The sequence below is a fragment of the Limulus polyphemus genome, unplaced genomic scaffold (assembly GCF_000517525.1).
Source record: "Limulus polyphemus unplaced genomic scaffold, Limulus_polyphemus-2.1.2 Scaffold587, whole genome shotgun sequence".
Taxonomy (NCBI): Eukaryota; Metazoa; Arthropoda; class Merostomata; order Xiphosura; family Limulidae; genus Limulus; species Limulus polyphemus.
Window position 1 is genome coordinate 434945 of NW_013666197.1, and position 15815 is coordinate 450759.

Below are 15815 nucleotides of genomic sequence, written 5' to 3' on the forward strand. Positions count from 1 at the left end.
TCCTCTCTCTCCCTCCTTCCTTCTCTCTCCACCCCCCCCCCTCCCCTCTCTCTATATATATATATATGGGTAGATTTCGTTATAATAAGAAAACTCTCCTGGAATAATACATTGTATAATTTCTATATAATTCACTAAACACTTAAAATGTATTAACACCAGTGAGCTACTTGAGTTATTTTGTGGTTATACAAACTGGTGACTGTTGTCGGTAGTGAAAATCGCTTTGACAGGTTTTTGTCGCTAGGGAAACCCAAAAGTTTTGAGCAGCCGCTTTTAATGTCATTACCGTCTTTTTTAATTGTTACACAGCCGTTCTAGTACAATATTTCTTTTGTGTGTGTGTGTGTGTTATTTTATATCTAGTTCTAACAAAATGCAGTTATTCCTGTTCAAATCGTAATGTTAAAAAAAATCCTGTTTGGCGACTTGTGTTCTTTTATTTAGTCCACTTCCTTGTGCCGCTGCTATGCTGTTTCTGCAGGTATTTTTAATGCAACAAGTGTCGCATGGGTACTTTATCTAAGGCCCCATATATATATATATATATATATAACTCGATTAGGACTTCCAACTAATCTTGAACTAGTCAAATTTTAGAATGGGCTTGCCTTAGCGTAATATATATCATACACAATACCAAAATACTGTACGTGGATGAATAATACAGCGTATTTTTCGACTCAGATGTATCGTTTGTTTCGAATATTCGCGCAACGCTCTGCAAAGATTATCTGCGATAGCTATCACTAATTTCGTTTCGATACATGTTTGAGGGAAAGCAGCTATTAGCAGCGCCCATCGCCAACTCTTACTGTTCTAACTGGATAGTGGAATTTGACCGTTATTCTTATAACCCACCCACGGCCTCAAAGTGCAGAATGCAAACTTGCAGCAACGGGGCGCGAACCTTAGACCATTGGATTCACAGATTAAGTCGAAAGTATGGTGTGCAACTGGTTTACAAATTTTGGTGCAGGATTACAGTTGCAAATGCAACGTCCAAGTTCATTTCAAAGTTGCTCAATGGGATTGTAATCCAATGACTGAGATGGGCAAGGTATGAAAATGAAGTCGCTGTTGTGCTATTCAAACAAATTATGTATAATTCGAGTGAGATGCAATATCATCTTGGAAATGTCCTTGTCCATCTGAGCGGAAATGTTACAAGGTCAAGTGCGTCAGGTGGTTTTATCCTTGTTTTGTTTTCACTGTTAGTACAGAAATTGGTGAAACGTGACTTATCACACATTTCAAGTCATTCATTACCCATAATTCCCGTTCTAACCACCACGGAAGCCGTTTTATCATACCTACATCCGAGATAAGCGGTTTTTGGAGTGGTTGTTGGATATCATGACCTTCTCATGGTATTGAAGATGCGGCCAGTTTTTTTTTTCTTGTTGTTGTTTCTTTAGTAGTCCGTTTCGAATACCACTTTAGATAGACACTATAAACAACTATCTGAACATCCAGATGTTACCAAACGATATTTGATAAAGATGCCCCAGATAGGCAAGCACCTATTATCATGCTCCTTTGAAAGCTAGATAAATCCTTGCTCTTATCCTTGCTGTTTAACCTTGGTATATTACATTTCTGTATTTACTGCGCTCAAGAAATCACCTGGCACATTACATGACCAGTCTGTTTTAGATATGTAAATAATTTCAAATAGTGTCCTACGAGAGCATGTTGGGGTTCTAATAAAGGGGTCAGTCAGTACATATTCATGCGATGTTAAGAATACCATATTATTTAAAATTAATGAAATAACTGTTGATCAAAGAACAACTGTTATAAAGCAAAGATTACGGCATTCCATAACTCTTCACAGCGTTGTTTTGGTTAATAGATTTGTGTTCTCTGTATTCAAAAGTGAGCATTCTCAATTCATATATATATATATATATATACTGGTAATTCTCAGCATTATTGTATAGTTTATGTTCATATACAATCCATTGGACTTTTTCAATTAAAATGTCCATCTTTCCAACTAAATTAAGCGTTCACGTATTCTTCAACTTCCGGTGAAGTTGTGATAATATGTCAACACATTAGTAACAACATCCATAACGTGACCTGTTGTGAAGTATAGTTTTGTGTAATATTAGCTCCCTGCGAGAGAGCTACCTTGATTATTTCATTACCCAAATTTTCTATTTTGGCTTAAACTAGCAGAGTACCCGGGGTTGCTCTGATAAAAATGGATTTAACTGATATAGTTCTTTATTTACATGCCTATTTATTCATCTACTGTAAAGCTTCTTTGTATTCCCAATATTTTTGTCTTGCGGTTAGAAACAAAGAAAAAGAGACTATGAGCAGAAAAGAAAATGAAGGCTCCACGAAATTTTTACACGTAATTGATCATGGATAGAATGATTCGAAGAAGTTCTCACACAGAGAAGAAACGTAAATAATAGCCCTCTTGATCATACATCAACAAAAAATAAATCCGGCAGTTTCAGACCGATTAGTCGTCGTGTTTCCCAAAACTTGCTATACTGGTCACTTTAGCCTCAATTTTTGACCTCTGAGACCACGGCCACATAGCCCATCTTAATTCCCGCACAAAGTTGCATCTGTACCCCAAGTTTGTAGTTTGGAGCTTTAAAGATGTGGCGTTTGCCAAAAATAGCTATACTGGTCACTTTGGCCTCATTCTGAGGCTTCATAACAGCATCCGAGCCGCGACCACATAGCCCATGTCAATTCGCGCACAAAGTTGTATCTGTACCACAAGTTTAGAGTTTGTAGCTTTAAAGATGTGGCCGTGCATAAGGAACAGACCAACAGAGAGAGACATTCGCGCTTATATATACACACTATCCTACCAAAAGTCATGAGACACGGGTAGTTATGAACATGTCTGTATTCCAAGAAATTATTAGCGTGTTGGCCAGCCTTTGGTCTTAATGACTGTTTCGATGCGTCGTGGAAAACTGTCTACTGATTTCTGGTATAAAACTGGTGGTATTGTGCTCCACTCCTCCTTTAAACCATTACTAAGCTCCATTACTGAAAAAGGTGATCTTGGCCTTGCCCTAATTCTGCATTCCAGTTCATCCCAAAGATGTTCTATCGGGTTGAGGTCGGGGCTCTGTGCTGTCCAAAGCAATGTTCCGATGTTATTCTCTTCAAACCACTCGTTCGCAATCCTTACTTTGTGACATGGGGCGTTATCCTGGTGGAAGGGCCGATACAATAAAATTGCCAAAATGTAGGACACACAGAATTGTTCAGAACATCAATGTAGGGCTCAGCATTCATGGATCCACTCACTGTGACCAGTGGATCTAGTCCATACACGAGAAGCACCCTCAAACCATGACACCGCCACCTCCAAACTTCACTGTTGGGACAACACACTCAGGTCGTTTCTTGGGCTCATTGTCACCAGTGGACTTCCATTTCTTCATCATGATGCCAATTGTCGACATGGGAATGTTTACTTGTTGCGCAATAGCACGTACATACATTTTTCCCCAAATAACATTCAACTATCCTTCCCCTCTGAAACTATGTTAGCTCTTTCCGTGTACTCATCCTTCGGGGCACAAGTTCGAAATGACTTCCGAGCGAACCGCTGATCATCCTTATAGGCCTAACTATTTGCATATTTCGTCATCACATCCATTTTCCTGCAATCAAAGGTTTGTCCCATAACTTTTGGTATAATATTGTATATACATATACAGTAAAAGAGGCTAATATTCGCGGGCGAATGCAACGTGTGTCTACCACGCAATCTCAATACGGCCAATTTTGTTACCAGAAAAATCATAAAAAAACATAGAAAAATCGAAAACTGTCTATATCACTGCTTGAGACCTGCAAGAAGGTATCTTTTACAAAATCTCATGCAAGTTGGTTGATATACACATGAATAGTTCACGAAAACCCCAACTGTGCGTTCCTCGTTGAAAAATTGGGCAAAAGACAGAAATTTCAAAATTGTCTATATCTCTGTCTGGGACCTGCAAAAATTATCTTTGTACTAAATCCCACGTAAAGTGGTCGAAATATGGCTAAGTAATCGAAGTAAACGCCTAAAATTATGGGTTTATTAAATCTTTTTGACCACTTAAAATGATCAAAAATGGGAATATCCCAAATTTTTATATGTATTGGATATTTTAAAAAGTATTTTTGTACCACATCCCATGTAAACTGGTTGAAATATGATGGAGTAATTGTCAAAAACCCTAGAATTATGTTTTTTAGGCATCTTGATCCTCTATAATTAATAAAAATGGATAAGTCCACCTTTTTTGTTGTTGTTGTTGTTGTTGTTTTGTTTATCAGTGTATGGGACCTGTAGAAAAGTAACTTTGCACCAAATCCTACGTAAATTGGTCAAAATATGGCCAAGTAATTGACCAAAAACCCCAAAATTAAGTTTTGTGAGCTCTGACCCCTAAACAGATTCAAATCCAACTTTTTTTGTATATCAATATGTTGGGCGCATGAAAATTTAAATGTATGCCAGTTTTCGTTTGGACTGCAGTAAATATAACCGCACAGGAGCCAAAAACATACATTTTTTGGTTGTTTGACTTTTGACAAAAAAAAGGTGTTTGGCCATATTGGACCAAGTGTCAGTCCGACGAGAAATGAGGGAATGGCGGTCGAATTAAAAGTGTTTGTATATAGAAAGAAGAAACAACAATAGAAAAACAATACTTTCTCTATGGAGAGACATAATTACTTGGAATCAATACTTGATTTTTTTAGAAATCATATTTTGTATGGTGAAATGAAAACACAATCTCGCATTAGGTAACAAAATCCATAACTTGATAGTTGAGTTTGTTGGTTAATTTTTTTCTAGAACAAAGCCACATTGTGCTATCTGTCGTGTCTACTCCAGGGAATCGAACCCCGGGTTTTAGTGTTGTAAATTTCGTAAACTTACTGCTATCCCATCGGGGGACTGAGAATTGAGAACTGAAGTTTTAAGCAATGTTAACTCTCTTCTTCAGCCCAATATCATTTTTTTTCTTTTAATGAAATAGTATAGAAGTTTATGTTTGCCTAAAAAATACAACAATCCATTCTATATATGATATGAACAACAAAAGTGTATGTGTGGCTAAACATACAACAATCCATTCTATGTATGATATGAACAACAAAAGTGTATGTGTGCCTAAACATACAACAATCCATTCTATGTATGATATGAACAACAAAAGTGAATGTGTGCCTAAACATACAACAATCCATTCTATATATGATATGAACAACAAAAGTAAATGTGTGCCTAAACATACAACAATCCATTCTATGTATGATATGAACAACAAAAGTGAATGTGTGCCTAAACATACAACAATCCATTCTATATATGATATGAACAACAAAAGTAAATGTGTGCCTAAACATACAACAATCCATTCTATGTATGATATGAACACCAATTCATTTTCCACCTTTATAAATTGAGTGATAATATCTATCACCGAACTCGTGGGCTGATGACAGATCTGTTTGGAAAAGCGACACAAGTTGTTTCCACCACATATTAGTAAGATTAACTGTAGAAAACTATTTTAACGGTACCTAGCAGGGGAAAAATTTCTTTATGTGATGACAATCGACCCTGATAACTGTAACAAGGTCTTGTGGCATTTTCAACCATCAATGTGTAAAAAAAAAAAAAAAAAATACTAAAAGTGAAATAGAGGCAAGTATGTTTGTACCTCATAGAAATACCAACTCTGTGTGGAAACGAGGTTAACAAGGTATGTGTTCACCAATATAAGGTTTCCAGCAGCTAGTGAATGAAACGGATGTATACTATTCCTCGTGAGGTTATACAGACAAGTTCCCGGACGCAGCTCCTATGAATTTCTGTGCGATTGGACTGTTGAAATGAGCTCTGGAAACTTCGTCCTCGTACACTAGATGGATTATGGAAACACTGTAGGGAGGAGTGGTGTACTCTGAACGTGACAGTCTTATGACGGAACCTTTTGCAATGGAATCTACCCTGCAGAGCTATTTTAAGACAGAACATGACCGGACGTGAGGACATGGACTGTAACGAACGTCATGATACTCCAAGACAGTTAAATAACAACGTATGCAACCCTCTGTAGATTTTTTATTGCAAGAAATAATCCTAATTAAATTGCATTAAGCTTCATATCTGTCGATTTATTTATCAGATAACAATGTGGAGAGACCGTTATCATTAACTACTCAACTGACATCAAAGTAGAAATAAAAGAACTTGAAGAAAGGCTATTAATGTGTTCCATTATTTCCGCTATAACCCATGAGTAAGTAGTGTAATGAAGCATAGATTATAAATAATAATGAACACTGCAACTTCCATTCACTTTAACGTAACTTAGAGTTATAGTAAATGCATTTTTTATAGTTTTTCTGGTTGTTCAAATGCTCGAAAACTTATGAAGTTGCCGAGACACAATGAAAAAGGCAACATACATTATAGTTGGGTTAATATGAAGAATAATAATAATGATGATGATGATACCGTACAAAACTAGATATTTTGTTTGTGTGGGTATTACATACACATATGTATAGTATATTATATATGATAATGAAATAAGGTTCCCACGAATAATCCCCTAGTACTTTAAAATTTATAATGATCCCTTTAAAAATACACATTAAAATTGAAGTACAAATATCGAGTTTGATTTACGGCCTTGAATCTTAAAACAGCTACCAGTGTCTTACCAAAGGATCTAAACAGTAGAATTTAAAACCTCGTAATACCAGTGTCTGTGTTATTTTGCAATTGGTACATAATTAAGCGTTTTATTTTACGTTATTCATTATTTTTGCTTGAAATGCTTAACTGCAGCAATAGATACGTTGCGTCCAACCTATGAATTCTATGTCCTATTTTCCGATGTTGAATCCTACCTACACGCCTGCAAAAAACCTACAGTCTACAATGTATACGAAACTTATAATGTTTACTTAATAACTCCGGTATATTAAAATATGTTATTAGTGACGTAAAAATGCTTTCATGCTTAAACCATAAGCCTACACAAAATAAGTACAATAGAGTATAACGGAAAATAAAACCAACATGCATAGTGTTTATAGACTCAAAGTTTTAGAGTAAGGCATTTTTTTATTGATATCATGACCATTTATATGCCTTTGTCATAGAAACACGCCCTTCTAAGATACCTCAGTTAGATCAAAATATTCTGATTTTCTATGCTTTATGGTGTGGAATATCAAAAATCTGCTGACAACCTGTTTAGGCATATCGAGGACCATTTGTTACCTGATATAATGTCTTTACATAAAGGTCAAATAGAGGTTAATAAAATGCTATCTCTGAAGCTATCAGTCTGAGATCAAAAGTGTCTATACAGAAGTTATAGTGCACAATGATATTACCCCAGAAACGTTGTTTTCCTTATTAGTGTCGAACACAATCGTAAAAGATTTCGCTTCAACACAAGGTGAGTTACTAAATTATGCAGGTTTATTCACGTGGATGACCTTGATTTGACCTTTATATCATATCATGTAAGGAAATAAATGGTCCTCAATGCCTAAACACCCTATGTTAGCAGATTTTAGATATTCCACATCCACTTCACAACAATAAAAAAAATCAGGATTTTTGATTCACCGGTAAATACATTACTATGTTATGAATAGACACATTATAAAAACCATCTAAAAACGACAGTTAACGATAATACTCATAAAAAGTAAGTTAAGGTATAGTAAGTGCGTGGGAAAGAGTTTTTTAGTTTTATGACTAAAGATAAAAAGGGTGTTTTTGAAGGGAAAGTGGACGCTTAATAAGAATACGTTACGTAATGTTAAAGACAAACATTCAGTGCAACTTACTATTTTATTACTAAAACATTTAAAATACCTACCAGAAGAAGCAGAGTTTTCCACACTGTGTTTACTTGAGTAACATTGCCCCGCAACGTTAGCCTAACACGCGAAAAAGAGAGTAAATACATGCATGAAATTGGTCGTATTTTTAATGACCATGGAGCCTGACTTTAAGTGATACTTGTATGTAACGTTCAGCACCAGTGACGTAAGTATGCCCCCCACACTTGCGGGGGGGGGGGCAAAAGGGAGCCCGAATTGCAAGTACTATTATAAGAGAGGAGAATACATGGTAAGGGACCCAATTACTTTTTTATGCGCGGGGGTGGGGGTGGGAGGTGGCATCGTTTGTAGTTACGTCACTGTTCACCATTTTAGTTTTTGAATAAATTTGTAACCTTAGTAGCCAAGCAAGGTATTGTAATATCGCGCTGTCGAAAGACACAATGAGCCAATAATTTTAGTTACTACCTATGCAAATCTTTACGTGTTCGTAAGCTGTAAAGAATAATTAACGGAAACTCGCGGCTGGTAAGTGTTCGTTTGTAATAATAACAAAAATAACTTAAACAAAATATATTCTAAAAAAAAAAATAAGTGAAAACAAGGTAGGAATATGTTATAATGTCAACCACACTACATCTGCTATATCCAATGCAGACGAGGCCTTTCACCCAATACCAAGGCTCATAAGGCCAGCTGGGATCCAACAGTTACAAAAATGGGAGGGTTGGAAACCATGTGTTTTCTAGATTAAATTGTCTAAACACAAACTCTTGTAATTAAAAAGTTCAAGACAGAGGACAATTTTGGGATATTCTCCACCACAATTCAAGTGCTGGAGATAAACTAGTGGTGACTCCATACAACAGGCCACTCGACATGTTCTGCAACATGAACTCAAACTAAAGCATGACTGAGTCAAGCACCTCTTCAGCTTCTTTCTTCCACTACTTGTGGACATTATAACTTGAGGCTCCCCAAAGTCTGAAATAACCGCAGACTATATATTATCATTGCTGCCTTTTTAGTGTCTCCCTTCGACCACCCGGTGGCACACGAGAACTTCCTTTTTGAAGTTGTCAATCCAGTTTCGAAAGAAACTGGTTTGTATATATGAAAAATAAAATGTCTCCAAAAGTAGCGCCTCATTGTCTTAACCTCTGCTTCTTTCTTGTACTTCAAGTAAATGAGCTTCATTCCCTGAGCTATTTCAAAATATGTAACGAGATATTCAAACGAGTGAATCACTCTGTTTACTAACATTTACAAAGACATTTAAATGATTGAATCTATTTCTCAAAGCTATTTACTGATATTCATACCGGCCGAAATTTTTGTGAGTGAGCACTTTTCAAAAATACAGAAACATTTGCAAATATGTGTGAGCCTTTTTCTCATATAATACACCTCTTTTACAAGCTATTAACGTTTTTATAAATACTGAACTAAGCGATCCCTTCTTTATTTTATTTTTTCCAATCTATAAGTCCCTCGTTGGATCATCGATAAGTTTACCGTCTTACAACGCTAAAATCAGGAATTCGAATCCTTCGGTGATCAGAGTCCAGGCTGCCCATTGTGTAGCGCTAAAACAAATATAATCAAACAAAACAATCTAAACAAACCATTTACAGACATTCAAAATAAATTAATATTCAAGCAGAATATCTATGCACTTAATATCAAAGTGATATTCAAATAAAAGTAATTTTCCACCTGGCGGCAAAATACATGCTAAACTATTTGTTAATTCAAATAAATCTATGTAATTTTAACTTTTTTGAATTGAATATTTTCAAGGCAACAATATCATTTAACTTTAAACAGGATGGCCCCAAAATAAAAGGATTTTAGAACGCGTATAGTAAAACGTATTTATAGACCCCAGTCTTTATCCAGGCAACAAACTGTACACACAAACATAAATAAGAATGGAATAGATCAATTCAAAGAGATTTATATCATCGTGGGAATTGCTATTGCTACCGTTCCTCTGATTGAGGCCACTTTATATATTCAATGTTGCCTTTCAGTATTCGAAAATATCCTCTGTATGTTCCTACGTTAATACAAAAAATATTGTAAAGAATTTAAGAACATGAACGGACCGTCAAAAGTTCAACGACTTTAGCGTCAGTTTAACTTTGTTACTTGAGAGAGAAAGGGATCTTTATTTTTTCTTTTAAAGTTGGTATTGAATAATAATAATAGAGTATAAATATAGTTGTTATTCAAATGAACGTTAACTAACGCTAAGAAACTTGGTTAATTTCAATACTCCGACTCACTCCTTCACCAAGGAAACCTAATCTACAAAACACAAATTAGGACCAAGTTGTTGTTGGTTGTATTTGTGTGTGATAATTATTAGTTAGAAATTTTAAGTGTAACTAAAGGAGAGTGTATAACAATATATCAACCTCGCTACATCTGCCAACGATATCTTTCGCCCAGGTCTCTTCAAGCCGAACGAAACGTGGTAAACATCGTAGTGGTTGAGACACTATTTATACAAGCAGATTTCTTGAACAAAAAACTGTTTAGCTGTGAACTGGACTGAGTTGATGATGTATAATAAAGAGCCCAGAAGGAAGGCAATCAGTAAACATCACCCACCGCTATCTTTTGGACTACTCTTGGTTAATCAAAATGTTAATATTTTTGTTAGATTTTTTTCTTGAGAAATGATGACATTGATTTTTTTATTTATTATGCTCGAAAATGTATATAATTATTACTTTTTTTACCAAAAAGAAATTTTCATATGAAATAACCCAAATGACAGTCATAAAAATTAACCAAATAACGGATTCCGAGAAGAATCGTCGATTAAAATATGAATACGACTTTTATGTAAAATTGAACATAAATATATACGTTACATTTTTCGAAATAAAGCTTATAGCGAACTTCGTGCAAAGTGTTATTTAATCACACAACTGCATCCCACAAACAGAAACTGAAACTATATGAATATCCGTGTTTCAAACAACCGCACAATCTATAGTTTAATCATATACTTAGTTAGTTATAATTAATATTAACTTATAATAAATGAAAGCTACCAATATACACATATATGACATAACAAAATCAACCTGGTAATGAGTATTGCTAATTAAAATTTATCTTAAGTTCTTACATATAACGATTACAATACATTGTTTGATTATTTAGGTATACTTGCTGTTAAATATATTTTCGGCCACAATCCCAATAACTTCTCGCTAGGTTAAGACCACTTAAACGATTTAGGTTGATCCTAAATCCACATACTAAGATAGCAAAGCAAAATAATCTTTATAATAAAAAAATAATAACAACAGATATATTAATAACAATAAATCATCAATAGCAGCGCCACTTGTAATTCTTTTTGGTTAGAATTAGAGCAAATTAATCTATGAAACATTTCCCCCCGCCCCTTTTTATCAGCTACATATTTGTACACCAACAATACCAAGCGTGGGGCGCGCGTATACCGATTCCATTTTATTACTCATCAGGATCTCTAACAGTCTACCCTCATTTTGTAATTTTTTTAGGCAGGATTAGAGTAAATTAATCTATGAGACCTTGGGTTTGTTTGACCTCCTGATTCCAAAATTGTAATTAGATATGAGCTAAAAGTTTGTACTTGAAAAAAGAAACAAACAAGAAAACTCTGAGCCTTTCTATGAGTCGTCATGCTGCGGCTAAAAATTATACCTAATGCTGTTAATGAAACCAACTTTAAAGAAATAATAGAGTACAACTTACATGAACGAATACATGCGGAATACCTAAATACTAGTGGTTTTCTTCGAGTACTATTGTTGATATAATGTTCCTTGAATAAACTGAAATAAGTATATAGAAATCTTTACAAAGTCCTCTCTAACAACATCTTGTAACTAAACGAAAGCCCATTAACGTTTCCGACAGTGTAACTTTAACTTTAGAACAGCCTAACAAATAAGACAGTTTGGATTGTTTTGAATTTCGCGCAAAGCTACACGATGTTCTTGGGCTATTCTTTTATAAATAGTGGGATTGACCGCCACATTATAACGCCCTCACGGCTGAAAGAGCGAGCATGCTTGATGGGACGGGGATTCGAACCCGCGACCCGCAGATTGCGAGTCGAGTGCCCTAACCACCTAGCCATACCAGGCCCCAAATTAGATAGATATAGTTATGGCCTAAAGTTACTTCCCATAAAGTAAGGCTCATTTAAAAAAAAATATATATCGGTGTTTCTTTGCATTTCTTACTTATGGGCGTTATTCAGTGACGTCACGTATACATTGTTTGTTTGTTTCGAATGTTCAACTAAAGCTATACACAGCTATCTGCGCTGGCCTTCCATAATTTTGAACTCGTATACTAGCGAGAAAGCAGCTTATTAACAGCACCCACCACCAACTCTTATGCTACTCTAATCGAATAGTTGGATTTGAACGTCACTCTTATAACACACCCAAGACCCGAAGTCGCGGAGCGCAATTTTTGGAGGCGAACCATGGTCCTTCCGAAAGCCCAGCACACTTAGCACTATGCGACGCCCGATCTTCATGTATAAATAACTTTTAATTTGTTATTCTTTGACATATCCACGCCACTAACACATTACTATTATAATGTAGCACAAAAGAGAACCACATATAAGAAATCACACTTTTCCTCTCATTCACCGTGTGTATGTATACAGAACGTGTGAAGTTCCTATACCTAATGATTCTATTGACAAAAATTAAATCCACTTTCCATAAGTATAGCATTAAGCGATTAAAAACGTGTTAAAATTGTCGAAAAAAACAAACAAATAAGCAAGCACTTAAAAGTGCTTGTTTATCGGACAAGTCGTTCTGTAGTTACACTAGTCTGAGTCAGCTGACTCAGACTAGTGTAACTACAGAACGACTTGTCCGATAAACAAGTACTTTCTGACTCAGAATAGTGTAATTACAGAACGACTTGTCCGATAAACAAGCACTTTCTGATTCAGACTAATGTAACTACAGAACGACTTGTCCGATACACAAGCACTTACTGACTCAGATTAGTGTTACTACAGAACGACTTATTCGATAAACAAGCACTTTCTGACTCAGACTAGTGTAACTACAGAACGACTTGTCCGATAAACAAGTACTTTCTGACTCAGAATAGTGTAATTACAGAACGACTTGTCCGATACACAAGCACTTAATGATTCAGACTGGTGTAACTACAGAACGACTTGTCCAATAAACAAGCACTTACTGACTCAGACTAGTGTAATTACAGAACGACTTGTCCGATACACAAGCACTTAATGATTCAGACTGGTGTAACTACAGAACGACTTGTCCAATAAACAAGCACTTACTGACTCAGACTAGTGTAACTACAGAACGACTTGTTCGATAAACAAGCACTTAATGATTCAGACTGGTGTAACTACAGAACGACTTGTCCAATAAACAAGCACTTACTGACTCAGACTAGTGTAATTACAGAACGACTTGTCCATCTACCCTAATTTTTAGTTTCGCGTGCACTGAATTACCACCGATATTCTTTGTGAATGTGGAAGCAAACTATCAATAAAACACTGTGATATTAAATTGCTCTAACTGTATACCATGGTAATCAATAAAAGAAAGTACACGCAATAACATAAATGTAACCAACTTTATATTTTAACAAGCTGCAAAGACCACATCGTTAATTTCTATGAAGACAAAACGCATCGCGTTTCTAACAAATACATCTTCACCTGTTCTATAAAACGTAATTGCAACTTTATATATAGTTTTCTTTTGAGAACTCACTGTTCGACAGAAAAGACATTATTTCAAAATGTCACTCAAAGTTTCATAAAGGCTATCTGAGCATAGCCGTTCCTACTTTTGAAATAATGGACCAGAAGGATAGAAATTACTAAACAGCCTACTTTTGGGCTACTTTTATATGATCCTCCCACGGCTAAAAAGATCAGAGCGCATTTTTGCAGGCAAAGGTCACAAACTACAAATCCTCGGATTTATAGTCCAAGCATGCTGACCACTAGGCCACGCCCGGCCTAACACAATAAAGACCTTCAGCATGTCTGAAAAAAGAATAGTAAAACTAAAACGTTGTACGAATACTTCCGTAGAAAAAGCTGCATTGTACATTTATTAAAAACAGTAAAACTTTATTTTTCTTCACTTATAAATTCTCGATCTTAGTTAAAAATAAATGACTTCTTATAGATTCATCCGAAATAAAAAATCATTCTGCTTAACAGAAAATTACTGAAACCTTGACGACCATGACCGAAACCTATGACATAAAATTCAAACATCAGAACAACGGTAATATTTAGTATACGAAAGGCTGTTTGTTTTTGTTTTTTTTTAAATACGGCCAATTTCTTCACTACGTACAAAAGCAGAAGTTCAAGTCACTGTACAGGATACGACCTTGACAAACACAAGGATTTTACGTTTGTATTTTATGTGTCGAAGAAGGTGGGAGTTAAGTTGAACGTTCTTCACCACATCATCATATGTTGTACAACGTTCTCTTACAAACAGTGAACGGCCCACATGTTCATTTCAATGGTATTTTCTTTAGGTAAAGTTACAAGTACTTTAAAACCGGTGACCAACGTACTTATAAACCTACATAATATTAAAACTGACTCATTAGTTTGATGACATGTGCAGAATGTTCTTACATTTGTCTAACCTAAGTTTAATCTGATAAAGGGTAGCAGTCTAATATGTCAAAAAATAAGAATGAAATAAAGCGAGTTTTTACAACGTCTGTACAAGTTACTTTAGAACATTGTGAATCATGAATCAGTTGTATTTATTAATTTTGAAATGAATATTTCAGCCGGCTCCATGAAAGATAAAGAAAATGTCTATATGTAATCGTTTCAACGCAATGATTTTAAGTGAATCAAATACATTGACGTGGTGTACGTGTCTGTGTAGTTAGTTATAATGTATAACAGTGAATGCTAAATACGAAAAAAAAGTTATTTTTTTAATAAAAAAGACAAATATATTCAAAAGAAACTGTACTTATCGAATATTTCGGCTTATAATATCTATGCGGTTCAAGTCCTTTTTAATTAACCATACAGTAACTTAAATTAATTCAGATATGTGAATAATGTTATGAAATTTCGCCTGTTTCATTATTCGATATTATACAGTGGAATAACTGTTTAATGATTATATATATATATATATTATATATAACCTTTAACACGCACACACGTGTGTGAGTTAAAGATTCTATGACGTAGAGGCCTAATGCATTCTTTAATTGGTCTTACCCTCTGCTATGGACTGCAGTTTCGCCTATTTAAAGCTCATCAGCACAGCTTGGATCAGCATTCTAAAAAAATACAGTTACGCCTCTTATAAAGGTTAAGTGTATATAATATCTATGCTGTATTGGGTCCTTTTGAATTCACCATACAATGAGATATAACACACGTTTACATAAAACACTTTACAGAAAACTACACTAAAAACAAGGAGTCCAAGTAAAAGACAGACAAATAAAACTAAGGTAAAAAGCAACAAACTTAAAATGGAAAGAGTAAAATGTCCCCTATGATGGGAGAAATATACAGGAAGTGGGATTTACAGGCCTAACCATATTTCTTTGGTTTGTTTAAATATTTGAAATTTTCATCAACAGTGAATTGTGTAACTATGTATATGTATATATATTTACATGTGAATGCTTATAATACATACGAAGGCTATATAGTTCGAAGCATATAAACGGTCTAGGAATTAAATGTACCAGTGCAATAAATAATTAGTTTGTATCCGCTGGTCGCTAGTCTCTGCATATCTGACTACAAAATTGACGTGTGATACAATAGCACAACGGTCGAGCGCCCGCGGCGGTTTGTGTGTGTATTCTTATAGCAGGTCCTATTATTTCAATTTACAATATTGTTACGTCTCCGTTTGTTAATTAACTTT

General features: G+C 35.1%; 1 protein-coding gene across 5 annotated transcripts in view; it reads right to left on the minus strand.

Annotated features, from left to right (window-relative positions):
• Nucleotides 1–15815, minus strand: part of LOC106459288 (cytokine receptor-like) — a 108990-nt gene that overhangs the window by 46763 nt on the left and 46412 nt on the right. Inside the window, exon 1 of one of the 5 annotated variants that reach the window (XM_022385743.1) lies at nt 7893–7942. The exons of the other annotated variants lie outside the window; for them this stretch is intronic. The gene's annotated coding sequence lies outside the window, so the exon portion shown is untranslated. Of the gene's footprint in view, nt 1–7892; nt 7943–15815 lie in introns of those variants that run through there. 5 annotated transcript variants of the gene reach the window in all.